At 39.0% G+C, this 12,809-nt stretch overlaps 1 protein-coding gene across 2 annotated transcripts in view; it reads right to left on the bottom strand.

Moving 5' to 3' along the window:
* The window catches only part of Atp10b (ATPase phospholipid transporting 10B (putative)), a 303,657-nt gene that overhangs the window by 197,473 nt on the left and 93,375 nt on the right, over positions 1–12,809 (bottom strand). The window lies entirely within an intron of this gene.

Here is a 12,809-nt window from a genome sequence, read left to right as displayed (position 1 = left end):
TGATAATAATGGTAAAAATTATCTGGCATTACTATGTGCCAGAAATTCTTCTACACAGATGTGTTATTATTACCCCTATTTCACAGACAAAAAGCAGACTGAGAAAACTGTCCTTTGGCATAAGCTAAAATGTGGTAGAATGGAGGCTGCATCCTTTAATGTCAGCTGCCGTAATCCATATTTCTCACTATAGTGTTCTAGACAAAGTCTGTGCCAAAGAAGTATTTTTAATTGACAGATTATAGGCAGTATATTCTCATGGGAGAAGAAACTTGAGTCTTGCTTAATAGGCTCTCCCCTTATACTTGACTTGGCTAATGCAACTGGGTTTCACCACTTCTCAATGCAGCAGAGCTAGGTGGCTCCTCTTACATTCTCAGCTTTTCCTCAGTCTGAAGTACTCCCTAGCTACTATTTAGGGAAGGTGATATCAGCTAAAGAAACAAATTTAAAGCATCCATACTTCAAAGCTCAGGCATGGACTTACCTCTTCCTGGAAACTTGGAAATTTCTCTGTCCTTAGCATCCCTCTAGAGCCCTCTGCCCAGACTTTTCTTTTACTCATTATATAGGCTAGTAATACAGAATTTACTGAACCTTAGTCCTGCTTAAATATTGCGGATCCTTGGCTCTCCTACGGTTCCCCCTGGGAGTTCTTGGGAAAAGTTTAATAGGAATTTGCACAGTTTTGGCTGCTTCATTGTCTGTGGTCCTCTGGTGATGCATTCAGCTAGCACCTTAGCAGCCAGGGGTCACTTGTGAGTTTGAACTCTCTGCCTACAGAAGCTTGTAGAGATACAAACTCCTTTGAGGACTAAGGTGAATCTATTTTCCTGCAGCAGTTGGGATACTGCCATTCTCGGCAACTGCTGGCTTCACTTTGATCTCCTACAGTGCCTGTATTTCACAAATCCTTTCATGTCATCTGTGCCCCTAGACAGTTGGTAGCACCCATTCCACCCAGTTGTAGAGGTTGAGCAACAGAGATGTGTCTCATCTTTTCATAGGTAGATCTCAATTAATATGGCAATCACATACCTAGTTTCTGAGAGTTTTGTCTAATATCCACCCTCCCCATGAGATGTTAAACTCCAGGAGGAAAGGGACTGTGTTTTTGATTAACCTTCTTGTACTCATAGTGGCATCATCCTGAATGCAGCAATGGTATAAATGGATAGAACAGGTATCTATCATTCTCCTCAACCTAAAAAACCATATCTGGAGAGCTTGACTAGAAAGGCAAAGATACTAATTCAAATCAGTTACTGGAAAGAGTCCACCATGCCTCTGGCAATATATACCTCAATCTGACAAAGTCCAAAGCCGGATTCAAAGTTCAGGTCTCCATTTCACTTAGAAGAACACATCCAATGGGATCTTTCCCAACAATTTAGAAATTTTAGAATTGGGAACAGTATCCATTTCATCTTAGCACCTCCTATCCTGTTATTGTGCCTAGCAAGGAAGAATAAGGAAGTAGTTGTTGGATAAGGGCAAGCATGATGGTCAAGGTGACTAGCCATTGAGGTAGAGGTTCCACTTCATTTGATAAGTGCTCTACCCACACCTGTGGCATCTGTGGAAGGGGCTATCTCTAACACCTTTCTCTTTACTCACCTCCCTGGACACAATTCATACCACTTTATAATAGGTGCTAGGAAACTATTTGTAAAAGTACAGATGTATCATAGAAAGCCCAATGTGCAGAGATGAACACCTCATGTATACATCCTTCCACACCAGCTAAATGCATCACCAGATCTCCAAATTTGTGAAGAGCAAACAAAAATAGTCAACCTAGAGGCATGGGACTTATCTCTTAGGAACTGCCAGGTTATAAACTGTTGATTATGTCTCTAAAAAGTCAGGAACATGTTTATCCTATAGCTTGTTTTCAAAGTCTACCTACCAATAGTTTGTAATTGGTCACAACTTTGTCCCCTAGAGGACATGTAGCAACATCTAGGGGCACATTTTACTGTCACCAATGGGGCAGGTCTACTGATAAACGAATGGGACAAAACCAGCTATTTTTAAGCATCTTTTGATAAGTGCACAGAACATTATCCCCACAGAGAAAACACTTAATAGTATTGAGACTGGGGACTGCTGTCTTGACAAGTCCAACACAAAGTCAAGGAACCTGCTAAGTTCACTTGAGAAACCTAGTGCCCACTGCATACAGCCCTCGAGTCCTTATCAATTTCCTGGCTGAAAGCAACTAGCTAAAAGTCTCCAGCATCTTGAGGGGGTAGCTAGAGGACTGCAGCATCCTGAACTCTGAGTGCATCCTTGAGGGGTAGCTTGGGGTCAAACTATCCAGCACTGCAGCAGGATGCAGAATTCTGTAGTCAGAGTGACAACATTGCTTTCCTCTAGCTTCCCATTTTTCTCTTGCTGTGATCAAGGGGGAGAGAATCAGTTTCTCAATTCTGCATCTCTTGCAATCCCAGCCCAGGAAAACACAGGAGGGGAACAACCAGGGATTGATATATAGCATTCACTTGTCTGCTCAGAAGGAGTTATGTCCAGCTGACCCTGCTCGCCTGCACCTGCTCCATGAGTAGCCTTTTCCTTAGTGCCTTCCTTGCGGCACTCTCCTACTCTAAAAGCATCTGTTGGTGCATCTGGCTTGGCAGGCTTGTAACCAGCAGGCCTGAGCTTCACTAGCTACTATATAACCTTAGACTTCTGAACCTTTGTATGTGGGAAGAGGAGGTTACCACCAGCCAGGTTGGGTTACTACCTACCATCCACTATTACCCCAGTGAATATTGCTATGAGGATCACCCTGTGCCAAGAACTATAATAAGGATGTATTATATGATTTAATCTTCACCATAATTCATTTTTCCCCAGTGGGGAAATAGAAACATACAAAATGATGCCTTCTTTAAGGTCCCACTGCTTGTAGGTGGTAGAATAATTGAAACCTGTTGATCCAACCATGAATTTAGTTTTAACAATTAGGGAAAAATAGCTCTAGACAATGTGAAGTGCTATGAAAACAATTTTTTATTTTATTCATTTTTCACACATATTGAATACCTCTGTATATTTTAATTTAATTTAATGCTTACTGTGCTAGAGGCAGCCAACACCAAGGTCTTTTCAACTCTATCATTTTGGAATTCACAAGGAGCCAGAGATCAAACTTCTGATACCAGACCTTGATCTGGTCTACCATCTCCTGGTGGCTTCCTGAGTTCAAAGGCTAAAAATCATAACAAAACAAGACCAAAAACAAACCAAACCACTAAAATATTTTATACACGTACCTATGCATAGAGATGCATGTATCTATTTGGCTAAATTACTTCTAGAATGGATGAGGGTTCATGTCCTTATGACCCTAAAGATCCATTTAAAAATTTTCCCTTTAGTCCTAATTTTATAGTCCCATGGTAGCTTCTACCTGTCCTTGTCAGTAATTGGCCAGTATCAGTTCAATAATCATTCTGTGACAGAGCATGAGATAGGTCCTACTGTGTTGCACTATTTTTGTTCATTATTTGGTTCCCTATGTCTCCTCCAGTGATGCTCTATAAATATTCTTTCAGTGAACAAACCAGTTCTTACTAAGTGCCAATTCCTAACAAAGGCGCTCTATACACAAGTGCATGCATTAGTATGGCATTTTCCAAAGAAGGAAGCAGACTCAGGGGCCCACAGCTATGCAGCTTGTAGGCCAGGATTCTAATTCATGCTTTTAAACTGATCCCAAGTTTAAAAGCTAGACATGAGCAAGTCTGTAATCATTTAGGAGAATATGATCAATGCTAAAGCCTTTGGGCTTCAGATTTAATCTCCTTGTATATAAAATAAAGGTCAAACCTAAGATACCTCATAGTATTATGTGAGGTTATCTGTGTTGCTTGACAGATGCTTAGAATAGTGCTTAGCATACTGTATATATATCTGCATATAAACATATTATACTCTCCTTTGGATTAAGAAGGGGTTTAAAATCTATATATTGTTGCACATCAAATTTAAAGTCTGCATATTGAATGTAAAAATTTGATAGGAAATATTGAAATTTAAATGTATGTGATTAAAATAATGTAGCCATAATTAATACTAGTGTGTGCCTCCTACATGGCAGTTCAACATATCCATATTAAACAATCTCTGGCACTTAATGTGATCTTGTTAAATTTAATTGTCTTGTTAAATCTAAATTAAATGTATCTTAAAGAAACTATTTAGACCAGGGTTTTAAGTTGTCTGCTCAGTTTAGACGTTGAACCAACACTGCTTGCAATACTGCTGATTTGTGGTTTGGCACACTGCACTGGACATTTCTGGGTGCCCACACTGATTGAATTGCACCTGCCCAGGAGGGCCACCTGGGACTAACCCACAAACTCTGGAGCCAGAAATCCGTCTTGCAGTTTGCCAAGGCAGCAGGCACGGAGAAATACGAGGCACTTAAAAACATTTACACAGTGCTTATGGCAGCCTGGGACATTGCAGAGGACCCCACTCTCCTGTCTGTGGGTGGCAACTGTGTGTGTGAGCAGACAGCCATAGGTTTGATATGGGGATGGCATGGGAGCTCTCCAGAGAACAGAAGCAACACGAGGAGCATGTGTGGTGAGTGACCGCTCAAGCTCACTGGACCGTGGAAGCGGACAATTCCCATACTCTGCAAGCTGTAGATCCAGGAGAGCCCGAGTCCATAGCACAAAGCCTGAGATCCCTAAGAATGGATGGTTTAAGGGGGAGTGTGAGAGAAGTAGTTTTCTTTTTTTAGCTCTTTTCTACCCAGCCTCTAACGGATTAAAATGGAGCCATTCATACTGGGGATAGGCACCTACTTTACTCAATTTTCTTCCTCAAATGCTTATCTCTTCTGGGAACTCTCTTACAAACACAGCCAGAGACAATGGGTAACACATGTCAGGGCACCCTGAGACCTGGTCAAGTTGTGTCATAAAATTGACCACCACGGTGGAGAGGGGGGATTGGTGTGAAGCTAACTGAGACTCAAATTACAATTCCTCTGGCACAAAGGACGACTGCCTTTGTCCTCCGACATGGATCAAAGTCAGTAGCCAGTCAGGACTGGATATGAAGAAGAGCTACTAGGCAGAGTTCTGGAGTGTGCCCAGGCCTGAATTTGGCCTTTAATAAAGAAATACAGACAGATAAACACACTTATCTCCCTGACCAGTGGGAGTAAGATTTAGGAGGCAGAAATACAAGCTGACTGGGTGTTTTAGAATATTGCCCAAGAGAACTCCTAAGGATGAATTCTATTCTCTAAGGAAGACGGTGACAACCATCTTAGCCCTGATGGAACTCTTGCTATGTGCTAGGCATTTGATTAAAAGGCCACTTAACAAACTCTCTGCCCTCTTTGCATGGGTGCCACTGTCATTTCCATTTCACAATCGAGGAAAACTGGAGAGAGATGGACCATTTGCTTAAGGTGTCCAGGTCAGTTTGCCGGAGGTGGCAGTGGCCAGATTTGGACTGGAGCAATCTGTATTCTTTACCAATATGTTACCCTGCCTCCCGGAATTAACTGTGCTTTTGCACATATTCATGACAACAAAACACTGGCCTGCTTTCTGTCAGGGTAGGGGTGTTTTCCTTTCCTCATGGAGGAGTTCAACAGAATGCAAGTGAAATTAGCTCCATTTTCAAGGAAAAGAAAAACACAAATGGGGAACAAATTTACAGAGATGCACAGTTCAACCTAGTAAAATAGAAAAATCTAACAACAAATTAGAATTACAATAGAAAACAATACATACAGCTGTGACAGAAGAATGAGCCATTCTCTGACACCAAAATGGAAATCCCAAGAGAAAAAAGAGTGACACAGAATCCCACAAAAACGAAGGGACAGAGTACACACACAGCTACCCTATTCTGTTCCCCAAATCAAGTTTGCCTGTATGTTTAAAGGCAGTACTTTGCTGGCACAAACAGTTCTTTCTGGTAGATACACTATTTTGAAAAGGAGAGGGAAATAGGAAGATATAATCCTCCCTCTAAATAGTTTTTGGTCTTGTCGTTGGAATTATGTGCCTTGTACTTATATGACTATGTCTATCTATCTATCTATCTATCTATCTATCTATCTATCTATCTATCTATCTATCTAGTTTTTCAAGACAGGGTTTCTACATGTGGTTTTTGGTGCCTGTCCTGGATCTGGCTCTGTAGACCAGGCTGGCCTTGAACTCACAGAGATCAGTTTAGCTCTGCCTCCTGAGTGCTGGGATTAAAGGCGGGTACCATCACCACCCAAAAATATATATTTTTTAAAAGTAGAGATGAGGATCAAAATGGGCTATGTTTTGAGGTAGGAACAGAGGAGAATTTTCAAATATACAATGAAGATGTCAGAGAAGTAAAGAATACTTTGGAAGGAAGATTGGGCTTTCCAGTCCTTCCAACAAATCTTTAATTTTGTCATTGCAACATGGCTGGACATGGTGATTTCATCATAGTCCTTGTAAGAACAAACCTAGAGTATACATGCTAAATTATCTGAGAGATAATAAGGGATCCTGTACCATGGGCATGGCCCTGGTGACCTAAAATATATGGTGCAGAAATATTCTAGTTTTGGTAATTATTTATCCCTCCAAAGACCTACGGAACTATATTTAATCATTGTTAATTCTTAAATATTAAAATAAAAATTTATTCACATTCTTAATAAGGTATAGTGACTGTAAAATGCTTAGGCTATAGCTATTAAGGTCTTACTCTATACTGTTTCTAATTTTATCACAGAAATTATTTTCCCCAAATGTCAAACACAGCTGGAATGAAAGGACTTTTGAAAATGTGGCAATGTGGTCTATGTAGATCTACTGCATTATAAGTCTCCTGGGTAGCCAGAGGGATTTGACTATGTAGAATCTGAAAGAAAGGAATATACAGCCAAAACTACTGAAGTAGGTTCAGATTTCAAGAAGAAAAATAAAGTAAAAAAATATAAATAGTAAAACATTTTCCACAATGATGATGACGATGATGATGATGCATAGGTGGAGGTCAAGTCCTCAACAACCCATCAGATGAAGCACTAAGCAAACCCGGCATATTTTCTAAAACGGTGGCGAAAATGGCCATTTGAACCAAGCCTTCTTTTTCCTTCCCCATTTCTTCCCCTTCCCTCACCCTTCCTTTTCCTTCCTATCCTTTTCCTCTCCTTTCTTTCTGATGGAGTCTCAGTGTGTAGCCCTGGCTGGGCAGGAACTCACTATGTAGACCAGGCTAGTCTCTAATTCATAAACATCCCCCTGATGATAAACATCAGCCGGCCGAGTGCTGAGTGTAGGGATTAAAAGCTTCCACTGCACATAGCTCTTTGAACATTCTTTTCCTCTTTATATTCCAACTGTGAGAGTCACTACTGAGTATTTGAAATTAAAATAGCTGTAGTTTAAGCAGAATAAACGAGTAACACTGTTACACAAGCAAAGAAGGAGCCCGAGTGAAGAAGGAAGGCAATGTCTGCTCTAAAGAGTTAACTATAACCAATGGCAAAGTGAGTCCCTTGGGGAACGGGAAGCACAGGGCTGTGTTGGAGGATTTCCAACCAGAAACTCTTGAATCTCAAAAGCAACCTATACAGAAAAAGTAGAAAACATGAAGATTTGCTGCCCCCAGCTCACCTGAAGTCAGAACAGGATGGGGAGGAGACACTCTGGAGAAAGAGAACAGAAGCAAGGAAAATGGCTCAGAATGGCAGTTAAAAAAACAACAACAACAAAGCTTTGGGAGCAGGGATGTGCCTCAGCTGGCAGAGCACTAGCCTAATGCTCACAAAGCCTTAGGTAATGTGGGTGTGGAGACTCACTCCTGAGATCCCAGGGAATTAAGGGCAGGAGCATCAACAGTTCAAGTCATCTGTGGCTGCATGTGGAGTGCAAGGCCAGCTTGTCCCAAAGGAAAAAAAGATGCATTGGAAATTTCCAGAGAAAGCAGGGGTATCAAATGCTAGGATGATGTAGTAAATGTTTCAGTTACCTCACAGCCAGTATTATCTTAAGTGGAATTTTGATTTCTATAGATTTAGGATTCTCTACACAGAATAAAAGAGTGTGAGAAACTTAAAAGCTATCTCACTATTTTAAAAATGTCAGTATTAAACAAAAAACACAGAGATGTAGCATGGGAGGAGTTAGAGCATGAAGAGGATTATCCAAGTAAGACTATGCCGCTGCTGGTGACAAATAACAACACTCTGATCATTTCTAAGGGAGCTTCTCTTGCTTCATGGGCTGGCCTTTTCCCTCATTCTGCTTCTAAGCACTCAGCATGCCTGGATCCTTCTTCCCCTTCCCATGTCATTCTAACTAAGATGTTCTCAGCAGATCCTTCACCTTCATTCAGTGTCTTTGAATGTGTGTTAATTTGCTAGGGCCACCATTACAAAGTACCCAAAATCGAGTGACATAAGTAGTAAAAACTTACTGGTGAGAAGTTTGAGATGAAGGTGTTAGGAACAGGAATGAAGAGGGGCTGTTTTGTGCCTCTCCTGGGCTTCTGGCAGCCTGGTGGAAAACTTTGGAACTCCTTGACTTGTGGAAGTTGCCATTCTGCCTCTGCTTTCATTTCTACATGGACCCACCACTATCCAGCTTTCCCCTTATGAAGACATCAATCCTCTTGGATAATATTTATAATTGTTCCATCAAGAATTACAATCCCTTTTCTACAAAGGGCTACATACTAAATATTTTGGATTTTGCATTTATTGCATAAACTTTTGGCCACAGAAGGTCACTTTCCTTTTTAATCCTTTAACATACATATATATATATATATATACATATATATACATATACATATACATACATATATACTAGCTTATAAGTCATTAAGAAAAGTTTACTGGCTAATATTGGCAATGGGACATAGTTTGATAGTTCTTCATCATAAATGGAAAACTTTAACCCAATATTTTATTTCAGATGATCTTTGGCCTTTAGTGAGATAGCCAAGGTTTTTTGTTTCTTAATATGAGTTTCAGGTTTTGAAATAAAGATTCTGCTAGCTTTTATCAATAGAAATATAATGGGCAGTTTAGAACAGTTTAGCTACGACATTGCCTGTTCCTTGAACATCTAATGTAATTCAGCTGAAAAGCTGCAGTGGCACACGCATAGTGGACTAGAACCAAAGGAAAGAACTATTTGAAGGAGATTAAGTTGCACTTGATTTAAATATTATACAGCACATGTAGGTATCAAAACATTATATGGTACTCCATGAATATATGTGCAATTTCTATGCTTTTATGTAATAACTAAAATGCATTTAAAATATGTAAAAAAAATTCTTGAGTCAAGATGAGGGTATATGAGCTGAGCTTCAAAGATAAATAAAGCCAGACTCACTACACTCTTAGGGGAGGGCTCTCGGTGTCGTTCCTTAGGATGTGCCACGTAAGCTTCCAGTGACCTTTGTGGATGGGAAGGTTCTTTTCCTATTCTAGTTGTTCATTGGATTGGTTGTCATTTGAAATTTCTGTTTATCTAGACAATTTAAGATTCCTCGAATGTTTGAGGTACCAAATATTGGTCTCTGTACACTAGTAGGTATTCATAAGTAAAATCTGTAAGTAGAATATTAGCGGTGAGTGTGATAGGCATGCTATCACTGTAACTCACTTCAGCAACTCACTTCAGGTTCTCTCTCTCTCTCTCTCTCTCTCTCTCTCTCTCTCTCTCTCTCTCTCTCTCTCTCTCATACTACTGATTTCCTGGAATTTTTTCTTTGAAAGTGGATAAGGTCTTACACAGATCAGTTTGGCTTACATATTTAGCTGAAGTTGACCTTGAACTCCTGATCCTCTTGCTTTTACTTTAGAGATTATGGGACCCTGCCACCATGCCCGAGTCCCTTGATTTTTTTTTTTAAGATTTAATTATGTATGTTTGTTTCATATTTTAACTAGGTGTGTGTTTGTGCAAGTGAGTGCAGTGTCCATGGAAGCCAAAAGAGGGCATCAGATCCCTTTTAGCTGGAGTTCCAGGTAAATACCTGATATAGGTGCTGGGAATGAGGATAGGTCATCTGCAAGAGTAGTATTCAACCACTGAGCCATCGTTCCAGCCCCTTGGGATGTCTTTTAAACTTTTTTTATTTTTGAAGTGCTTATTCAGTTCCTAAAAGGATGTCTGTTGTCTTTTCACTTCTAGTTGACTTTCCTGTCATGTAGTCACATTTTCTTGTAAGCTTCTCACTTTATCTCTAAGCAATGACACCAGAAGTGAGAACATGCATACAACACTGAACAGTTCTTCATGCAGCCACTCAGCTCTTTAATTAGTATTTTATTAATAGGCTTAATCATATTCTAAAATTGATCCAATTTGCTAGCATTCCTCCACTGCTTGGTATTTACAGTGTTAGCATAATTTTTGATATTCACCTAAAAACAGTATGCCTAATGCAATCCATCTTTTCTCCTATTTGAGTACACGTTCTTAGATAACTTCAAGCACGAGGAATCTTTGACTTGAAGTAAATGGACATGTTTAAGAATCTCATCTACTTTGTAGAAATTTAAATTTTTTTCTTCTATATTTCAGTAATTTAGTGAACAAAGCCAAAGGAGGATTTAGACAATCGTGGCTGAATATTGGTTTTCTTACTTTCATTATTTGATGCATAATAAGGGAGTTAAACTAATTCCTGGAAAAGATGGTGGTTCTCACCAGCCTAGCAATAACAGGTCCCTTAACAGAACATCCTTTTTTTTTTTTTTTTTTTTTTTTTTTTTTTTTTTTTTTTTTTTTTTTTCCGTTTTCCAGAAAAACAGTAGCTGTATACTTGAATTTATGTTAAGGCAGGAAGTGGAGTTTCAGTAAAAAAGGCAGTTCTGACCTTGTGGCGGGTGTTTCTAATGGCAAAACATTCACATAATAGTACTCCCTGTCACATTCTTCAATAAAAATGTTTATGTCAAATAGTTTGTATTTTCTGTGGCTTCTGGCAAGTCCCTGGACTCTGACTCTCAGGGGTAGAACTACCATCTGCTACAACTGTTTCCAAGAAAAGACCTGGGTCAGAGAAGGGAACAAGTCTTTGGATGCATCTAAAAAGGTCTCAGTTGTATGTGATAAGGCACTAACCTGGGGTATCAAAGACATTCTTAGTCTCAGCCTGTCCTAACATAGTTTTGGTCAAGCCACCCTCTCTCTGTACCTTGTATCCTCTTTGGTAAATAGAACACTGGCCTGTGACTCTGTAGCATCCCAGAGGTTACGTATGCAGCCTCTCAACCAGCTGTATGCATTGGGATGAAGATGAAACAAATCTCTGGGATTTCTTTTTACCTTTTGCTTATGCTACTATTATATAAATAAGTGTGTGGTTATAATCATTTTTTTTTATGTCTTCTTCCTCACTCAGCTATGTACTGTTTGAGGTCGGGAATGTCCTAATTCCCCCTCATGTTCCCAGGACCTAGCTATATCTACAATATAATACTTGTTCACCTAATACCTGTTGAAAGAGAATATGAAATTTCTACTAGAAAATTCATCTTACCAATGCCATTTAAATTATTTCCTACTAGTTCTTTGTGCACTAAAAGGTGATAGCACACATCTTTCTTTTCTTTAGTCTTTCACATTTTTATTAACTTCCAAGTGCAAGAGTTCACTTATTTTTTCCAGTCACCATGTGTTTGTGTAGGCATTGTGATAGTGAACACAATGGTTTGGAAGGGAAATGTTTGATGAATATTTGTGAGTGAATGGGTGTTTTCTGCATGAAATGAATTAATCACGACACGAGATCAAACAGGCCTAGGGTCTTTTTGAGCTTTGAAAAGTTGTGTTTTGCTTTCTCAAGCATGTTATCTAGCTGAAAATTAATTTCAGTCTTTCTTTGTACTTATATTGATTGGTTATCCACAGAGAATCCCTGTGGACTTCACATAATCTAAATCCATTAGGAATTGAGCCAAATTTCAATACATGAAACTCTGAGCTGGGTTTTTCTTTTTAGCTCAGAGATCTCTTTAATCCCTTATCTGCAGTGCGGAATTCTCTCCAATATTCTGTAAGTGATGCTAATGGATGGTCCAGAGGAACCATGAGAGTAAGATAGGTGAAAGGACTAGGTAGTTGGACCTCAACTCGGACTTTTATTTTCATTCATCTGACAAATCAAAAGCAATAGCTTTGTTAAGTTTCAGTTCATTTCTGGACTTATGTGTACACACACACACACACACACACACACACATACATACATACACGGTAGAATAGTATAATGGCAGATTATTAAAGGCAGATCTTGATATTGGATACATTTTGTTTAAATTTCATCTCTGTTACTAAGAGCAATATGAAGTATTAGGTTGTACTTAATGCTAGCTTTTAAAAGATAAATTTTAAACCCAGTATTTTCCTTTTAGAGAATTAAACCTTAGGGACATCCCTAAATCTGAATACCTTAGTGAACTTTTCATGCCTATGCTACTTGTAGAATATACTTGACTGAATGTCCATTAGTTAAAAAAAAGTAAAGATAGATTACTCATTTGTTGGAATATGATGCAAATATTCAAAAGAATGAGGGAGCTATGAATACTGTTGAGGGAATATATACTGAACATAGCATTAAGAAAGAATTTCACTTACAGAAATAATGCATAGTGAGATTAATTATTTTCAAATCAGTTGCATCATCATGTGCAGAGAGAGAAACAAATGTGTTTATATACATATATAGGGAACAAGGAAGCTGGCTTTCAATTTTATTATATAATATTTTGCTTCTAGAATATAGAAAATTATAAGGCTTTTCCTCATTTTCTGATATGA

The sequence above is a fragment of the Peromyscus maniculatus genome, chromosome 8, assembly GCF_049852395.1.
Source record: "Peromyscus maniculatus bairdii isolate BWxNUB_F1_BW_parent chromosome 8, HU_Pman_BW_mat_3.1, whole genome shotgun sequence".
Taxonomy (NCBI): domain Eukaryota; kingdom Metazoa; phylum Chordata; class Mammalia; order Rodentia; family Cricetidae; genus Peromyscus; species Peromyscus maniculatus.
The sequence above is the reverse complement of the archived record's forward strand: the minus strand, read 5'-3'. Positions and strand labels throughout refer to the sequence as shown.